Below are 20844 nucleotides of genomic sequence, written 5' to 3' on the forward strand. Positions count from 1 at the left end.
CAGTCATACAATACCAACGCATGCTGCACGATAGCATGGCATTAAGAAAAGTGCACAGCAACAAGACACAACAGTTTCAGATTACGACCTCCTTTTCCCTCCTAAACCCCTGAATGTAATCCCCAGATCGACATGTGCTTAGTGGGGAGTTGTCCCACTCAAGGGCACACCAACTGGCACAGCTCACTCGGGTGACGGCCTTAGTTGGAAGTGAGAGAATACTAGTTTTAGTAATCTGATCCCTGTAGTTTGGTGTGGATGGTCACAGGGATGCCTTGAGCTCTCTATTCAACTTTCACTGCATAAATTGTACGACAGTCCCTTGATTTATATAAAGCCCTGTGGCCACCTCGTAACAGCTGGGGTAAAATTATTGGTGTCTGCCCAGAATATCCCTGAAACTTCATCCCTATTCCACACAACTGCAACACAAGCCTCCATTTCCCCTCTTTAAATGCTTGCTTAATTTATCAATGTATTCTGTCTCTGCTGTGTCCAGTTTGAGGATATACTGTTTACGTAGCTGCACTTAGCCACAGCAGTATATGGACACACAAAGAGAGCCACGGGGCTCAGCGTAAGGTAGGCATTACAGCAAAGCTAATTGGATTGTCCTAATTGTCTTTAGGATTGAGACTTGATGAGGTCTGAGTTGGACGGAGGATGAAGTGCTGTTCCTAAAGGTGGAAAATATCCCATCAGGTCCACATGGCTTGACATATATAGCTTCAAGGCAGAAGAACAGAGTGTTAAAGTACTGTTCTCCATTTGTCAGCCATTCATAGCGTGAGCCGTGAGCTGTGTATGGACAATTAATGATCTAATGGCCCCAGAGGAACCTGTTAGGGTAATTCCCGCACTATTCATATATATTTGTACTTTGTTCACCTAATATTGTCATTCTGTTCAAACGTGGATCGCTCACTCAGGTTTCTCCCCCCTCCTTATGTTATTTATTCATTTATTTATTGGTGGAGTAACTTCCTTATCTGGATCAAGGGCCTAACATTAGAGGGTGTCACATGCTGTACAGATTGTAAAGCCATCTGAGGCAAATTAATGGTTTTGAACTGTCTTGACTTCACTTGATTTTAAAACTGCAATAACTATTGTTTTGGCCACTTGGGGGCAGCAGATTTTTTAGAGCTTTTTTGTTTTAGCTGCCTGCTGCAACGAAAAATGATGCAATGAGAGAGAACCCAAACAATAAAGTTGTGGACAAGAAACCCAAAACATGGAGCTGAAAGCTATTATAAAGCTCCACAGAGCTGAGGAGAACAGCAGAGCCTGGTGATAATTCTCTGTTGTTTCATCATTACAATCAACACGTTTGGCATAAATTAATAATTTAATGCATCGCTAATATGAAAATATTGGTTATAGCTGCATTAAAACAGCAAAATATCCTTCTCATTAAGTTGTTTTTGTCATTCAATGAGCCTTAATCTTTAAAAAGACTAAGCAAATCTGCAAATTAGGTTTAGACTATTTTGCTAATTTCCGGAGCAAATCCAATGTTTGAAATATTTTTTAAATGAAGTTTTATTTTCTACACTAACATAAGATACAGTCTCTGGATTTCCTATCCTCAGTTAGTATTTTATATTGTATTATTCATATTATATTATTGCACTGGCCACTCATTCCAGTCGTTTTTTAGGTTAGGTTTAGGTTTATTTTTAGGTTAGGTTTAAGTTAATTCGCTTCATTCGGTGCGATCATACAATTCATCCTATTGTGTATGAGAACGAATAAGACACACTAAACTTCATAATCCTTTGCTGACATGTAGTTTTCTCATCATGAAAAAACAGTGAGCTGCCTGCGTGTGCATGGAAAGATCATCTCACCGGTGAAAGCAAACAAAAAGAAAGATTATTGTACAACTGCGTGGTGAGAAATGAATTCCAATTCAGGTCCAAACATGGCAACCATAACAACAGTACATGCCCGCCCGCCTGCCTCTCTTACAGTATGTTGATAGTGGTGTCCAAATCACTCTTTCCCTCAGCGGATGGCCTCACAGTTAAAAAAAAAAAAAGGGCTCATAAGTTATTTCAACAGACACGGAAACCATAAACTAGAAGACATGAAACAGATATCTCCACAGATTATACATTATTAGCATGAGCATGTTTGGTATGGTTGTGAGTGAAAGTAATCTTAGGAAATGAAACGTGCTCTGTGACTGGTGTATTTATAGATGCACATAGCGCCAAATTCAGCAGATAGTTGTCTGAGCCCCCCTGCTGTACTATTGGAATAAGAGAATTAAACATCAGACTACATGATCTGAGGGAACCAATAAAAGGCGCGCACACACACACACACACACACACACACACACACACACATACACAATGTCTTTATGCTTCTGTTCACATTTAGCACACTTATAATGTAGGAGCAGCTGCACTGCTAACCAGGAGGCTGGAGGGGATGAAGGTTAAAGCGAAAGACAGAGAAAAAGAGAGAGAGAGAGAAAAAGACTCTCTGTACTTAATTTAGTGCTCATGGTAAAATTAATTCTTACTCAAAAACATATTCATGCAACTTTCAGGAACATCATGAAAAAAAAAAGAGAAAGAGTCTCTGAGAATTTGTGAGGAAATTTGATTTATAAGGCAATTAAAACTCAACTGTGGGTATAAAACATCTCACTATAACTGAGTAGAGTAGTGATTTGGGTTAAAGCCAAGCAAATAAAATATTTAGTTATGTAAATACTTCTGTTTTTCTCTCCTCTCCATCTTCTACGCGACACTATCCATTGATTAAAGAAAGAGCTGTGACCAGGTGGTTTTGTGCTGCAACACCACTGGAATATACACGTAATTCAGACTGTCTATGTGCTCTTGAATTAAATTAAGAGAAAAGCTGTGAGAAAGTCATTGTCAAGGCGACTAAACTGGTTACCAGATAGGCATGTGTGAGAATACTTCCCACACCTAAAATAGAGAAATTCTCCAGGCCTTCTGTGTTTTTACTGTCCGTCCAAAATTACAAACCAATCAGTATTTTTCTACTTCGATCAAGTATCATGCAGCGGTGTTGCGGAAATTTCCTGACTTTTTCACATGAGTGCGTGCCTTCACAGAACGTGATCTCTGTTATGCAGCAGTGCCAACGCCATCTTTGCCATGCAAGCTTAATCCCTTGGCATTTCACTGACCCTCATCTGATTCTCTGCCGGTGATGCATTTCATTATATTTAAATTATTATAATTCACATAGTTTAAAGGCTTTGTGAGATGCCATTCAAAAAAAAATTTTAAAGGGAGAAAAAAAAAAGAAGGTAAATAGTAAGTAAGTAATGGCTTCTTCTATACCTCTCAACTACAATGTAAACAATACAGCTGTGAATCAGTAAATCTTTTCTTGGACTGCTGTGCCAGTTTATTTTTGTCATAGATGAACAAGGAATTGATTTCTAAATATAAAATGACTGAATACAGCTCAGTTTGCTTTGATGAGATTAACAAGGATACACGACCATTTGTAATTTTGGCATAATATGTATAGTAATTCCAGAAGAAGGAATTTGAAATAAACAGGCATATTTCACGACAAAAAAAAAGAAATATCTAGGTCGAGGTCTGCACTTCATGTGTGTAAAATGATCTTATCTCGTATTTCTTAATGTCCCTAGTTTCTGTTAAATATTACATTCTCATCATCACAATGATTTTCTTAGACTTTGACAAAGATATTATACAATGGTTTCCCCAGGCTGAAAAGTACTCCACATGATAAGTAAACCGACCTGGTTTCTCAGTGATAGAGAACAACTGTCCCTTCCCAGACAGTTCAGTGTGTTAACAAACCATCCTCTCATCAGAGGTCTTATGTCTCCAGACTGAAAACCTTGGTTTGTCACTGATAAGCACATCCCTGCGTGTATGCAGGAAAGTGTGCGCTGCCGTTCCCACTGTTAGCATGCTCCCCCTCTGCTCTACAACAAGACAGCAAGTCCAGTGTCTGACTGGCTGAGATTTAATCCCACAGATTAATACTAATGCCACGGGAAAGAAGGCAGAAAGACGATTAAAATGTCACTGGATAACCTCTACACAACCCAAACAGTAACAACTCAAAATACACAGACCATTATATCACTTGCAGTACCTGGTACTGGACGACTCCTCTCCGCCTCCCTCACAGGGCAGAGACGGTAAGGAAGCCAGGACAGGAGGAGGCCTGGGAGACTGACGGAGGGGAGGGAGAGCAACTGCACGATGACTGTTAACAACAGGTCAGGATCATCGGGTCTAGACCTCCAGTGTCTGAGAGATTGACGGGCCAGATGGGCAGTCGCATCTCCATTCTAACAACTAAGTACAGGGGATAAAACAGACCACCATTGTTCCTAATGACTCCTGACTCAAGAAAACATGACATGATTTTTTTATCAGTAAAAACTCATGATGTATGTTGTAATATTTGACTCTTTCTTACTGTTTGTTGAGGCAGCAGTTATTTTCATCATCTATTCATTTGCCAATTATTTTCTCAATAAATCAATTAATCGTTTGATTGATAAAATGATGCAAAGTAGTGAAAAATGTAGATTACAATTCCCAAAAGGAAACATCATCAAATAGCTTGTTCTAACAGTCCAAAACCCAAAGATATTCACTTCACTATCAGATAATACAGAGAAATGCAATCATTTAGAAGTGAAAAATGGAGAAACTTTTCAGTTTTACTTGAATAAAAAATTAATTGATGAATCAATTATCAAGATGGTTGCGATCATTTTTCTGTTGATCAACTAATCAATAGACTAATCGTTTCCGCTCCTGACGAGACATTCTCTCTGTTTCTAGTTTATAATTTCATATGGCAGACTAACACCCAATACAGTACTTTCTGCAAACCTGGTGCTTCAAGTAATTGAATCTGAGAAATAATAATCGTCAGCACAGTAACACACAGCTAATTTCAGCCATAAGCAAATCAGCAACAGCCATCTAACCAATGAGAGCTGGCCTTTTTTTTTTTTTTAAATGGTAAAGCAGCTCACCGGTCAGCTGAGCTGTGGTTTGTGCCACCATGCCTTCATGGTAAGCTGAGCCACATGACCACATGCCCCCCGAGCAGCCAGTGGAGAGGAGGGCAGGTGGCAGGTTTATTTGGAAAGATGAAAATGGGATGAATACCAGAGGTTAAGAGGTGTGAGGGGACGGGACGGGGGCAGAGGGGAATTTAAGGGAGGAGGCCATAAAAGCTGTGAGAGGGTGAGGTGAAGTTAGGGTCACTGCTCACTCAGGGTCCCATGTGATGTCATCTCACCAACACAGTATACGTCCTGAGAAACTGCTCGGGAGCTAATTGGTTGAACCGAGGCAATAAATCCTGCTGAAATTTATAGATACCGCTTTGGTCATTCTGTTGAAATGCTGCCTTCCTGGTCACCAGGTTAGAAAACCTAATCTCCAACACTCTTGTTTTTCTATGACCATTCAAACAATGAAATACTATAAAAGTTAATGCTGTGGACTCCTGGTGGTGGAAGGAGGATGTTTAATTAGCTTTGAACTTCAGATTCAGCTCAAAAGCTTGAAAGCTAGAATCAAAGCTTCTCCTACTTCACCACTACATTTTACACATTTCTCTAATATTAGAAAAACCCAACCAGAAAGCTGCCCTATTTGAAAAGTGCTAATGGGCCCATTCAGATACACAGGAAACAGTAAGAATAAAAGAAGTCATATTAAAGAGCAATAAGGAGCTTTGACGCAACTGAAAAGAAAGAAAAAAAAAAACAAGAAAGCCAGTGGGTTTTTATAAGTGTTCAACCAATTAACTGTCAACACATTTTCCAAACTACAGCGGGAGTTATTTCCTCTGAAAATGTTCTGCTCTCTCTGGCAGAGCAACAGTCAGACTCAAATGTTCGGGGGCCTCACAGCGCGAGTATGTGTATACAGTAATATTTGACAGAGATCAAATAGCATTTCACTTGTTTCCACTTGTTCAAGGAATTGTCTGTAAGGGAAATAGGGGATAAAACACCCACAACATCCGTTCCTAAGATCACACATTCCATCCTTAAACACTGGTTTTGTTTCCCTCCTCCGTTCATAGGAAAACATATCTGCTTACAGAAGTAATTAGGTGAGAGGGCTCAAGCCTTGCAGCTTCCATAAAATGAATACAAGCGCTCTAAAATGGAGGGCTGAAAGGGGCGGGTGGTGGACCGCAGCACCTCATGAATTCTGCAATTTGCCGTCTGTTTCTTGACTCTGAAAAATTCTTGGAAATGTCTTTTCCTGGATGATTTTATTGCACAAGAGCCTGTGTTTTTCTCCATGGCAACCACATAACAGTAGAGCCCAACTAAGCTCTGACTCAACAAACAGAACTCCACAAAATACCCATTTCAACGCCAGGGTTTTCCCCCCCTCGCCCAGCTTTCCTGCAAACCCTGCCCGAGAAGGCTTTAAAACAGAGGCCGAATGATGGCGCTGACCGTGAATGAAGACACATGCTGGGATTAATCAGGACTCATGTGACATGCTACAGAAGATATGTGCAGGGAAATGGATTCGCCGGCCCCCGCTGAGCCTCAGGTGCTGCATGGGTTCAGGGTTTTTTTTTTTTTTTTTTTTTTTCTGAGCCAGAGCCATGACAAGTTCAGTACAGTAGGACAGGCAGCAGCTGGGTACTGTTAACCTGAGGGAGCCTCGCTTAAAGCAACAGCAGGTTCAGAACAAATACACCGGACAGAGCATTACGTAAAAGTCTGTCTCTCTCTTGGTGGGCTGAGTTGGAAAGACGCAGGCGCTTTGTGGCCCTAATGTTGCCGCTAAACGGGAAGGCAGGCCAGGGATTAGTGTTGCAGGCAGGCACAGGCCTGAGAGGAGGGCATGATGTGTGTTACTATGTAATCTCCATGGCCTTTCCCCGGACAGCAAATCTCTGAGACCTGCAAGCTGCAAGCGGGATGCTGACAACATAACCTACAAGAGACTAATTACACAGAGTGCTGCCAAAAATGCAAACTAGCTTGTGCTACAAAAAAGATTAAAACTCGCTGTTAGCTGTTAACAACCTGCGAGTCTGTATTCACAAATCCATGTTTTCAGAAGTCACAGTTTTTTTTTTTTGAATTCATGGCTGCCATTCACTGTGAAGACATAGTCATTGGAAGGAGACTGAAGGAGTCGATACCCTCCCACCACCTGTCCTTGAATCATACTCATCACTTAGCACGCCAGGAGAGGATTTAGTTCACTGCTTTCTCATTGGTGAACCGTCAACCTTCTTGTCTTGACTAGTTAAGGCCATTCCTAAGGAAACAGGACATGTCTGCTAAACTGTAACTTAAGACAACAGTGAGCTAGGCCGTAGTTTCAGCTGCTGTCGAGCAGCTGTATGGCTGTTAGCGTGTGTGGTTTCTCTCAGTATTACAAGGCTTTCAGAGGCTTCACCCTTGCAAAAACACAGAATCAAACAAAATTATCCTTTATTTGTTGCATATAAGGTCATTGCAAAGGGGCATGGGAGGCTGCCAACTTTTCTCTTTGCCTCTCCCGCACTCCCCATCTACCTCGTAGTGAGCACAGAGGAGTATGCCACAGGGAGGGGAGGCCCTACACAGGAACTCAATAATAACTTTCAGCAGTCTAGCCAGGAGGCTGGAAGCCCAGACTGCGGCTGTTCCCTCCTGTCTTTGTCCCTCCCTCCGCACAGCCCCACGCTCCTCCCTTCAACCCCCCTCCTCCTGCTGGCCTGTGTCTGCTCCACAGGACTGATGCATTCTGCAGACAGGCCAGCGCTCTTAAAGAGACACAGGCCACATTTTTATCCCCTGAATCACTGCAGTGGACGGAACCACTAAAGCAAGAGCAGAGTCCCTCATTTCCAGCCTCTCAAACAAGGGCCAGTGTTTTATTTCACCCCTTTTTCTTAACACTTGAGATGCTGACATGATGCAAAATGCGAGCGAATAAACAGGCCAAAGTATGTTGAGAGGCTCTCAGTGAATCTGTGGCTGGAGTCTTTCACAGTGGCTGCCTTTGAAGGTGCCTTTGATGCTTTCTTCGAAGTTCGTCAAGTGCAATCAATGTCCTGGGCAACATAAGTATATTTAATACAATTGTCATGATAATTTTTGGTAACACTACAAGAAACCTAATAATAAAGACTTTGGAATGACAATCATACCACTGTGGGGTGCTGCTATATAAATTGCCTCCAGATTATACTGTGGCATTTGCCTCTGGGAAGCATAGAAGCTATGGCTGTGACTAGCAATTATTTCTATCATTGATTAATGATTGATTGTATTTTCAGTTCATCATTTGCTCTATAAAACACCAGAAAATAAGAAAATCTGTTGCAAGAGCCCAAACTAATGTCATTAAATACTTTGTTTTGTTTGACCAACAGTTCAAAATATATTATATCCTATATATTCAAATTCAACAAATTCTCACCTTTTTAGAGCCTAGAACCATCAAACATTTTGGTTTAAGATTAATTGACCAAAATAGCCATTGTTATATTTTCCATCAACTAGTTGTTGCAGCGCTAATAGATACATAGCATAATTTTTAATTCTGCATTAATTCCTGTTGGGATTTATTTTTCAACAGTAACAAGGGAAAATGTGTAATTTAAAGAGAAAAATCAGATCTTCACCCCCCCCCCCCTTTTTTTTTTGGTCTTAGTTTGTAAAATCTCTACCTTTCAGTTTCTATTCCCCCTGTTTTGTGAGCTGAACAGAGCACAAGCCTAAAACAGTGTGTGACTGAGCAGGGCCATGTTGAGCTCTATACCACAGCAAGGAAATGATTAAAAATTTAATAGAGTTGAGTGACACAGAAACCTACAAGGGCGTGCCTGCCAAACACGCTCATTCTTTTGCTGTCAGCACTTTTCTTCTCTTCATATACAAACTGTGTGAAGCGGCAGAGGGTCTGAAAACTGGCAAGAGAAAGAGGTCACTATAACTAATTTATATAATGAATACATTGACTCTTATTTTTTCTAATATAAGGGACCATATTGTAAACATCAAATATAGTTTCACAAGGTTGAAGTAGGTGTTTCAGAGCTCCATAACCTTCTATTACCTACATATCCTGAAAGGGCTAAAGGGTTAACACATCTCAGCTGCAGAATAACAAAAGATGAAATCTCTATGGGAGGTATCAGTGCCAGAGTCAGCAAAGCAGCATAGTCCTCTGCAATGATAACCCCATTCTGGAAAACCTATAAGGCTGAGCATCCAGCCTCAGATGGACCAGACAGCTCCAGCTCAGGCTCTTAAAAACTGGGGAAGAAATCTTCCAACAGAACATAACTGAGACTCTCAGGAGTGTCTTCATCCCTGAAATCTCCATGAGAATCTCGCTGGCTTCAAACTCCAGTATTTTCATGGCTTAACAATATTGTTATTCCCGCTTAAGTCAGATGTGCAAACAAAATAAAGCCACCACCTGACTGTAAGGCCGTCTCTGGACAAAAAGAGAGAGCCTGGAACTGTAGTCGTACAAAACAACTTACTGTTCGTTACACTGTGGTGTAGATGGTGCTTTGACAGAATGACACATAACCAAGCAACACCAAGCCATTGAATCACCAGTGTTTACGCAGCCACATAATTCTGCACCATCTGTAGGACTCAGGTCTGATCTTCTGCACAGCATAACAAGCTGACGGCAACACGACAACAAGAGGACACACACACAAACACACACACACTAAGCCACAGTCTTCTGAAACACTTTTAAAAATACAGCAAGCTCATTAAATCAAAAGCGAGATGTCTTGCCCAGAATATATCTTTATTCAGAGCAGCGATAACAGCTTCACGGTGACGTTCTCTCCTTTGCCCTCGAACTCTGAACCAACTGTCACCTCCTTCACCTTACAAGGCAGATGCAGGGTGAAAAAAAGGCAATGAACTTCTGACCTGTCATTCAGACTGCAGAGGAAGCTTTGCAACTCGGGGGCAACCAGAGTCCACCATCCACTCTGTCTCTCCTCCCCTCAGTGTCTCACCCTGCCATCCCATAAACCCCCCACTAAAAACCTCCTGCTCCCCCTTTTATGGCTGCCAGATGGTGGGGAGGCCTCCTTGCCTCTGGACTTGCCTCTCCAGTCTAGTAAAACCAGTTGACCTCAGCAACATAAAAACTGCTATTTATGAAAAGGCTTGGAACAAAACACACAAACATCCTGCCACTGAAACAATCAAATGCCATCTCATCTCCCAAAGAGCCCTTTTACAAGATGAGAGCAGGACAGCAGAGACAGCAGTGGATGTGTACCCCTGCACTGGGGCCGTGTTGAAGTCCAGATGTAGCGACTACACCCAGGTACATTTTTTTTTTTTTTTTCTGTGTGAAGGGGTTTTATTTGCGTGCCTTGGGTGTGAGCGCAGGACTTTGGCAGCGTCTAAATTTCTCCCTGAGAAACGGAAAAGCAAAACAAACAGAGCCGTCTGCATTCAGGTCGAAGCTGAACCGCAGAACCACAGTCTGGCCTGCGGTTCACAACATTCTGTTCCAGCACTGACTTCACCTAAAACAAACACTCTCAAGACCCATCCACCTCAGCCAGAGGGAGAGGAATCTGAGGAAAAAGTTTAGATTTAAACTCCATTAACAAATCCCCTCTCTCACGCCGCTACTTCACTGAGCGACGTTTTTCGCCAAGTGCTGGGTGAAATCTTTTCACTCACTTGCCACTTGTGTAGGAGTTGTGCCCTTTGACGGCATGCTCGGACTGAGTCCAAGGTTTGAGAGCGTGCAGAGTTGGGCGGGAAAAGGGGTTAAAAGGCTAAAAATTGCCTTGTTATAAAAGACCAGTCCTATCAATGGCTTCCTTTTTTACTGCAAATCAATTAAAGTGATTATCTGCTCTTCCAATAACAACTTTCTTCCCCTTCTGCTCACCTCAGATGCCCCTCCTTTTTTTTCCCCTTCCTTTATTTGTTCTACCGGTTGGAATCTACCATTTATGTCCTGCAATTCAACCTGACCTCCAGGCAACCCCTGGCATGGCTACCTAAGCCATTAGGGTAGCTGTGACTGTGGGTTATTAGTGTGATAAAAGTTTACTGTTCCTCCAGCCACTCTGCACGGCTGCTGTTTAACGCATCTGAGGAACAAGTCTATGGGACCTTTCACACAACAGATTGGCCATGAGGACATTTGGTCAGTAGGCCAACACACGAATACACCTCGGGGCGAAATATTTAATCCAGACAAGTGACAAAAGCCGCAAAAGACTACAAACAGAATGTGAGAGGCACTGAGCAAACCAGCCTACATCCACACAAGTCAGGATGATGAATCAAACTAGAGCATCCCCTGTGCGTTGGCTTTGTGAAAATATGTAGACAAGAGGGCTTAGGGGGGTGGTGGTTGTCTGTGCTATGTTTTCTCCTGTGCGGCAGAAGTTGTGGGCAGCCGAGCTAACTGCAGCCTCAGCACTTCTCTCCATATTCTCCAGTTTCAAGCCAAGAGAGAGAACAAAGGCAGAGAGCTAAGCTGCTGCAGAGGTAATGAGGACAGAGGCATGCTGCACAGGAGTGTGTGCCCTCAATAACGAGTGCTGCTGCAGTCTATGATGGAGTCCTGTTGGACAGCAGGAGTAAAAATCCATGCAGCCACTCTGCCTGTAGTCTGCCCACAGACAGCAGTATAACTGACTGACTGCAGCCCACCCCTTTTTACACTGCAGCTCTGTCTACCACAAAATGGAAACCACAGTGTGACTGGAATTTGCTTGGAGACACACTGAGATCCATGTAGAGAGACAGTAAAACTCCATTAAAAACTGTTTATTCCACTGAGATACTTAAGCAACAAAGTGGCAAAATGTTTTTAGCTGTTAAAGTCATTGCAAACAGAATTGCGGTTTCATTACATTACAGCAAAAAAAAAAGAAAAAAAAAAAAGACTGCAAGGAATATTTCAATTCAAACTATGTAAGAAATAAAATGCTTCCATAAAAAGCAGTTAACGTGACATAAGTATTAATTCATATGAATGATGCTAATAAAGCACTGTCAAGAAATCAAGCAGAATGTGTCAGATGGCAGAGAGCTGAGTTTTCACAAACGACACACGCGCAGATTCCTCACAATGACAAACACTGCGAGCTGTGGTGTGAAGTATTTGAATGAAGAATGGCTCAGCGGGGCACAGAATTGAGGAAATCCACATCACTGCTAAAGGAGAATCCCAATTAAACTTGAGGACACACCCTTTATCAAGAGCATCTGCCAAAGTCTGTACCCGACTTTCCAGCTCCCCAGTTGGAAGCAATATTATGATGAAGAGGGAAAAAGCGTGTGAAGGGAAGAATTTTAAAGCAAAAATAAAACTTGGAACAGAGATAGAAAACTCTAAAAGCAGAAGCATGTCTTCCGGAGTTGGTATTTATTATACACTTAATATCTTTCTGTAAGCCCAAACAACGCTTGGTCTTTTTTTTTTTTTTTCTTTTTGCAGTTTCAAAGCATCATTAATGGCTGAGCTCCATCTTCTTATAGAAATATCTAAAACCACACATTACTGAAGAAACAACATGTAAGAAAAAATAACTAATTATAGTAGTTACAACAGAACAGGTAATGTAAGTATTCCACCATTATTTACCCCAAATGTCTTTAATTTTGAAGTTCGGAGGCATTCCACAGAAAGGCTGTTTTGGCAGCTCTTGGCTGTAAAGCTGTGTCAGTGCTGGTCCATGCCAGCCCCACCCCATTAAGGCCGAACCCTGCACATCATGTGTTTCCACTTTACCGATAGGGTGGAAATGACCTCAACGCAGTAAAAGATGACAGGGGTGCTAGCGCTGTTCACCAGATGTGAGCAGAAAGAGAGAGAAAGAGGAGGAGAAGGAGGAGGAAGGGGAAAGAAAACCATTCGCCTGAAGAATTTACTGCAAACCCCTGAGGAGCCCTGTGATTGAGGGTTCAAGTCAAGCTCCAGAGGTTCCTGGTGTATCTCAGCGGCACTCGGGGCGCACATACCCTTCTGGCCTGGCCAGACACAGAACTGCACGCACACACATATACAGTACATGCGGCCATGCGTGTGCGAACACACACATGCTTCCCAAAAAACCCCACTGTCATTCCACTGCACCTGCTAGCAACACAAAAGCCACTTCCTCCCACTGTGTCCGGCCAAGCCCCTTTATCCCATTTAGTGCAGCCTGCACCACAACAAAGGCAGAGAAATTAGGGAGCTGCGTTGATGATAGGGCGACTAATCTCTTTGGAGGGACTCATTATATCAGCAGGCTGTACAGTTCAGCAGCTGAAAGGGGTGAATTAAATATGGACATGCAGAGATGGGCGTCTTTGTGAAAATGAGTGCACCAACAATGTCCTGTTATTACCTCTGGAATAATTCATACATTCCATATGGAACAGATGCCCCAACCTGACCCTCATCTCTGCATTTGATTTAACACGTTCAACTGATACGAGGTCACAAGTGAATTGATTATCTCTAAAATATGTTTGTTTTGTGTTATAGCCATATTTTCGAGTTCAAAACTGTCATGTAATCTTTATATTTTTTCTAAGCCTCTCTTGAGTAAAGGGCTTCATCAGCTCATCAAAGGTCAAATGACCTTGCACTAAAACACATAGTCCTGTGCAACAGATTAAGGCTGTTGGCGCCAAAAGGAGAGGTGATTACTTTGTTTTTGATGATAATCTGAAAAGCAGCTTGACGTTTTTCAAGATGATGTGTGCACTAGCTCATCTCTTGACATCGGCCATATACTGCTTAAGACACAAGGCTTATAATAGTCCCCTCATTATAGGATAAAGGGAGGGCCTTCTCTATTTCAGGCCATGGCTGTCTGTGTCTGCGCTCGTCGACTGGCTGGAAATAAAGCCAGACGCTTGTCAACTCCACAAGCGCAGGGAGGCAGGTGGCCCTGCTGGGCAGCCGGCACAGCGAGCACAGTGCAGGGCAACCATGCAACTATTAGACACCTGCAAAAAGGCTGTGTGGGAAGGGGGAGGGGGGGTGAGGGAAGAGGTGTCCTCAGCATGTGAGCAACCGTGGCCCATCTGTACGCCTGTCTTTATAAATGTAGATCCTGCTGTATTGATACAAAGAGAAAGAGCAGGGTGGGGCAGGTGGCTAACTCTTTAGCGAGATGCGTTTGCAGAGATACAGTGCACTCTGCTTTTGAATGAAGGTAGTAAACAAGACTAACAAGGTCAAAGAGGGAAAAAGGTCCACCTGACCAGATGACTCTGTGGCAAAGAGTGACCATGACGGATCCTGGTGTGACTGTAATACTGAATAAATAACTTTCCCCCCCCTCACTGCAACAGAGTCTGCTAGGACAGCTGTGCTGAATTCATTTGATACGGGTGCCTGCTGACAATGCTGCATTGCTCCATCTCTGCAAGAAAGCATGTCGAGCTGGTCTGAAGAGCACACAGGGGCTTGCAGCTTTTCACCAACACTGAATGATTGTTCTGCTATACGACCCAAAGCTCTGACCCCTGCGAAAACTAAGCTAGGAGAAATAAACGGTGCTGGGAGCTGGACAGTTCAGGGCGCTACGAGTACGTGCGGATTATCAGAGGCAACACTGTGCTCTTAGATCAGATTCTGAGATGCAGTGGCCTGGCAGCACAGCAGATACATAAGATGATAGGCGTAATAGCACACGGCAAAACAGGAGAGAGCTGAAAATGTGGATCCCACTCATTTGTTCATTTAGTGGGCTCTTGAAACAAGACAGGAGAATGAGATAGAGGCTGGTTATGAGGTCACCCTGGCAAAGTAGCACTACCTCTATCTATCTATCTATCTATCTATCTATCTATCTATCTATCTATCTATCTGTCTTTAATAGAAAAAAAAAGACTAAAGATACATGGCGAGTTTTCATCTCTTCAAAACGAGACAAGCAGCTCACACACCCCTGGAACAGCACAGTGATAAATGTGTGGCGTATGTAGGCCAGTCTGAATACAGACTGATACAGCATGTGCTCACTACAGTGGAGGTGGAGATCTAAGTATAATGCAGTGTGAGGGGGAGTGCAGTAGGAGATTTCAGTGGAGGAGAGGAGGAGAGCCTGTGTCTGTGTCTCTGTGTGTGTATGTGTGTGTATGTGTGTGTGTGTCCTACAGGGTCGAGGAGGTGTCAAATGGAGGAGGTGAGTGATGGTGGCGGGGCAGAGGAGGTGTCAGACAAGGAGGTCTCAGTGATGAAAAGGAGAGCTTTAAGCTAGTGTTGCTGTGTGCTGACCTGAGGGAGAAGTGTGCTTGTGTGTGTGTGTGTGTGTGTGATGCAGAGTGGAGGAGGAGGAGTTGGAGAAAGGAAAGCAGCAGCAGGAGGTGGAGGAGGAGAGACTCGTCGAGTCACAGCATGGAGGTCACAATGAAAGAGGATGGGCAGTGAATGGAGGAGGGTGAGGTCTCTGTACTGTAAGAGGTCTATGAACTGTGAGGCCTGTGCGTACGTGTGTGTGTGTGTGTATGTGTGTGTATGTGTATGTGTGTGTATGTGTGTGTATGTATGTGTGTGTGTGTGTGTTCTGGCGCGCTTCTTTGAGCCCACCAGCCAGAGAGCACGAAGTTCTTATTTAGCACAGGAAGAGCAGCTCTGCTTAGCAACCACAACCGCCCTCCAATCACAAGCGTACGGAGCAGCCTCCAACTGAGGACGAGTCCTTTCTGAGAGCGTGTGGAGTCTGACAGAGGCCTCGAAATGTTGAGATACACACCTGCCCACACGCATAAAACGTATACAAAACAAGTCTGTAACGAAAACTATTTCTCCGGGATTGAGCTCTGAGCTTTTCTGTCACCAGCAGACGAAGACAAAAGCACATTCACACCCCTGTGTGTCTCCTCTGTTTCGCCGTCTTCTCAACTCAGCAGAGAATTCAAAGTTAATCTAAACCATCCTAATCCTAAAATAAATTATGCATATCCCAAAGAGCAAGGGAGTCGTGTAAATCCCTAAAACATTCATTCTCCTTCTCCCGCAGCCACAGACAGCACTGTACAGCAACTTGGCACCACACCAGTTGCAAGTGAACCGATAGCGGCCACAATTGTGATCCGCTGGCCATCAAAACAGGACGCACGAACAAGATTTGGACCAAATGTGGTCTGAACACTGAGCAGTCTGTTTGGTTTAGCTGCGTGAGCTAATCCTCCTGATAGCTTTGGAGGTGGTCGGTGGGCGGATTGTAGGCGAGAGCAGCATGCCGATTTGTCATATGGCACCAGCAGGGCCTACTTCTGCTCTGGCTGGAGCTCCGTTACCACATCTCCAATGTGCTCCAACAGTTGTGTAGCTTAGAGCTGCAGGTGATTAAGGAGAGTCAGAGAGAAAATTTAAGGTAATGAATATTGCAATTCTGCTTGTGTCTTTGGCCTCTGAAGTCTCATCAGAAAAACACTTTAATTGGTATGTGCAACTGATCTGTTGGTTTCTCCATGTAACATGTTACATACTCTCTGCAGTATTCATGCTCTAATTACTAAATTCCGGAGGGACTGGTTATAAATTGTGAAGATGCTTTGAGTGGGCCAGAGAAGGAGGAGAGAGTCCATGGCTGACAGTCAGTCTATCTGTGTTCCTGAAGACGCTGTCCAGAGAAGATGACGGTTTTGATGTGCACTGTGGTCTCTGCATTCCAGGAGTTATGTAGGATTATCAGAGTTTAAACCCCCCTGACTGCAGCAGATTAGTAGCTCAGCCAGCAGCAGATGCAGACTCCAGGATTTCCTGTCTCTGCACCAGATGGGCCTGACTCTTAATCACAGAGCTGGAAATCAGGAGGTGATCGAGGAGGAATTGATGATGATTGTGGAATAACACTAACCCAATACAGGCATCTGTTCTGCCACTAACGGACCGACTGACTGCCGGACTGGCTTGTTGACTGTAGTCACAGCCAGTGCTCATCTCCTCCCTCATCTCATCTTCACTGATCAACACTAATCATCCTCCTCCCTCACTCCATGAGTTACACAAGAAGTCTTTCACACATTAGCTCTGTGCTGTGTCATCGAGGTTTAGAGAAAAACGGAGCAAAAACACCGTCCACCTAAAATGATCAGAGGATAGAAACCAGGCAATACTTTATATTGGGATAACATTGATATTGCAATACATGAGAATATTGTTTGAGGTTTTTGTTATTAAATTTTCAGTTGAATGGCTACAGACATTGATATATTTTCTCCAAGTCAGACTTGCAAAATCATTACCCTCTTTTCAATCGCTACGGAAGACCCACTTTTGGAAAGTCTTTCTTATATTTACGTTTTTATATGTATATTTTTGTGTGTTTAATACAAGTACAGAACAAACAGAACAGAACAGGTTTGGTCAGAACCATCACGATAATATTAAGGATATTTTCTGATACCAATGTATATCACAATACGGAAAATGCATAATCATATATATAATGATCAAACTGATATTCAAAGCAATGAACCAGATTGGACTGTTATGTAAACAAACCTTCAATAGCTAATTTAGTTTGATTTTAATTAAGGTTGATTAAAGTCATTAACTTGGACAATAGAAATTTGAAGAAGGATCATATCATCGCTAAATGATTCTGCTGAAACAATAATAATAAAAAAAGCTACAATAATATTAAATTATCATCCAGCCCTGTCTCTATCAGACATGCAGACACCACTACAGGCTCCAATCTGTCTTTGAGCCAATGGAAGCCAGGAAACCAGTGACATGGCAAATTCAGAAGCGTGGATTTCCCACCCTGGGAGAGGCTGGAGGTTACAGACCTATCCACACAGCACCTAACCTAAACAAGGCACTAACAAAGAGAAATGGCTGCACTTCACAGCCTCTGAAAGCCTGGCACTCAAACAAAGAAGGCGGCAGGTCTTTAGTACACATCAGCCATGACAGAACCCCAGCTGACACCCTTTTAACATGGGGTCACCCTTGCCAGAATGAAGGCCACAACCCCTGGGAACTCCTGACACCCCCTTTGCCTTGACACGCCGTCCCTGCTTTGGCCACAAAGCTCTGTCCAGTAGTCACTGCGGAGATGAGGTGATGGACTTCTGGGTGAGGGGGGGAGGCTGCTGGTCAGTGGGGAGTTGGGTGCTGAGGGGGAGGTTTGGGACTCAGGTGACTGCTCTCAAAAGAGGGATATTTCCAAGTGAAATATAAGTGGGAGAAGGGGAATTGAAGCCAAGCTACAAACTACCAAAGACATGGATTTGCTGCACCTGGAGTGAGTCTTACTCCACGTTTATCTGGGTGATGTGAGTGGGTTGTGTCTTCGCTGGCTGGGTCAACACTGGGCAGACAGACCCATCAAGGACCAAAGAGATGCACCATGTCAGCTTTCAGGGCTTCCCAGAGGTCAGCAGACAGATGGGAATGGAAATGAGCCGGCAGTGAGCTCATTTTAATCTGGCTCGCACAGCTGATCCAGTCATTACACTCGCCTGTTTACATGCAAACACACTCATATACTTGCTGTACATAAAGACACCCACATACAAGTCCAGATTTACACGCAGCTACCTGAGAGACACAGAGGTAGGGAGATGTTTTTCATTCATTCATTCACTTTTAATAACAGCTAATAGTCAAAAACACACAACCCTTCATCCTTCGACACACACTTGATTGCTTTGCTCCAGGTTTGAGGCTAATTTCATCGAGTGAGGAGAACAATGGGATGAGAAATAGCATAAATTGGCCTCAGTTGAATGGCTTTAATATCCATTCCATTAAGGAGGGCCTAGTTCTCCAGAGCCCCCTTTTACTCTCTACTCAGTCAGATGACTGATCGCATTGCCCTCACTTCTTAGGGATTTTTTTTTTTTTTTTTTTTACAGTTAATGCTCAAGTATTTGACTTTGGCTTAAAAAAAACAAGTTTTTGCAATTCCAATCCTCTTTCTTGAAGATTTTCATGCTAATCAGAAAGTTAACATTTGAATTATTACGCGCAAGGTTCAACACAATCGAGCAAGTCATTTGAATTCAAAATTCAGGTTTCCATAAAATTTCCATTTTTTGGCAGCGTGTCTGTTGTTACGATCGTCCAGGTTCTCAAATAAACAGCACTAAAATTAGTTTTTTTTATACGAAATGCAACTGCAGTTGAGTTTTTTTTATCTGTCCACTGTATATCCCTACGTCCTTTATCAGACAGCCATCTGGCCATTGGACTGGACACAAGGGCATGTGATTGGATGGTGTGAAAAGAATGGGGGAAGGCTGGGTCAGTGTCTTTGGGGAAAGGTCAGGGGTCACGGCCCTTTGACAACACATGTCAAGGCCTGGCTCACACACCCTGCATCTTCTGAATGAGAGAGTCTGCAGCCTCCTCTCAGCAATCAGCCCTCATCTGCACATTAGGCAAAGGGCTAAATGACCAAATGCTGGATTTGATGCAAAACAGACACAATGGTTCGCTGGTCTCATTCCCTCCTCTGATCTGGCTTCTGCTTTTGTGAGGAGGCTGCTGCAGTTTTTCAAAAATCACCAGTGATGTTTCACATTCTACATTTGCAGATTTGCAATAAAAAATTGAATAAATCTAAATCACACTTCAGAAAACTCCACTACAAAACTACTCCACACACGCTCCATCAAAATTAATCTTCTCAGCATCTTCTTCAGGGCCCAGCTGTATCTGCATCAGCCACCAGGTACAATAGATGAGGTGGGAGTCTAGACATGATACAGGCAGAGGAGGTAACCTTCGAGGCTCCCACTTATTAATAAAACGCTCTGACATCAGAGGGAGGCTGAGGCAGACTGATAACATTGAGTTTTTGTTTCATGGGTAAGCTGAGCCAAGCGCGGTCTGCGAGCCCCCGTTCGGCCTTTCAGCAGCTTGGCCTGTCAGGCTGATGTATGGGAGAGCGCTGGTGTGCGGCTCCCCGAGGACCAGGCCTGTCTGCTAACTGGGACACGACTGACAGTGAACCACAGCAAACACGCACTGCCCCCTCCACCACGCTCCCTCCATGATGCTCAGGCCATGTGTATATCACACACTGAAAGACTGTCAGCGCAGGACTCACCATTTTGAGCAAATATATAACTCACAGGTGATACATCAAGACCTGCTGACTGCAGTTAGGAGGAAATTAACCGCAGGTGCAGGTTTTTTTCTTTTTTGCAGAGGCAGATATTTCTGGACTGTACAAAGATTTTGTCAGGAGTCTGTGTCCAATTATTGAGGAAACATGATATAAATCAGCTGTGGATGATGCATTCAAGAGCTTAGCATTAATATTTCTTAACCGAAAACAAAAACACAGAAGATGCAATCAACATAACCTCATGTCTTCCGACACTGACAACCTTCCTCCAACAACATTTCTGGAGGATTATCTTTTTTTAAAGAGAGTACTGAGGTTTCCCTGTGAGACATCTCCTGGCTCCTGTTCATGCTGGAGCAGAGCAGCACCATGGTGATGCATACAGAGATGTCCACTCATTAGCAGAGTCCCACACAACAGCTGCTCTGTGACGTATGAACAGCCACCTCGTCTCCTGGCCCTTTGTCCATACTAAACATCTCTGACCCACAGAAGGAGCGTGGAAGTCCACACACACACACACACACACACACACACACACACACACACACATATCTTATCCTATCCTGACCAGCCCCCCCCCCCCCCCCCCCCCCCCAACACACACACACACACACACACAGAGACACACACATTTCCATATCCCAAACCTCATTAAACTCTTATCCCCTTCCCCACCTCGTGGCACCATAATGGGCTCCCTTACCTCCCCTCTCAGTCTAATAAAATATATCATCGGGACTCCATCTATCATAATGCAGATGCCCTTGGGTAACCCTGGAG

General features: G+C 43.5%; 1 protein-coding gene across 1 annotated transcript in view; it reads right to left on the minus strand.

Annotated features, from left to right (window-relative positions):
* skib (v-ski avian sarcoma viral oncogene homolog b) overlaps window positions 1–20844 on the minus strand; it is a 37468-nt gene that overhangs the window by 8469 nt on the left and 8155 nt on the right. The window lies entirely within an intron of this gene.

The sequence above is a fragment of the Seriola aureovittata genome, chromosome 2 (genome assembly GCF_021018895.1).
Source record: "Seriola aureovittata isolate HTS-2021-v1 ecotype China chromosome 2, ASM2101889v1, whole genome shotgun sequence".
In the NCBI taxonomy this organism is placed as follows: Eukaryota; Metazoa; Chordata; class Actinopteri; order Carangiformes; family Carangidae; genus Seriola; species Seriola aureovittata.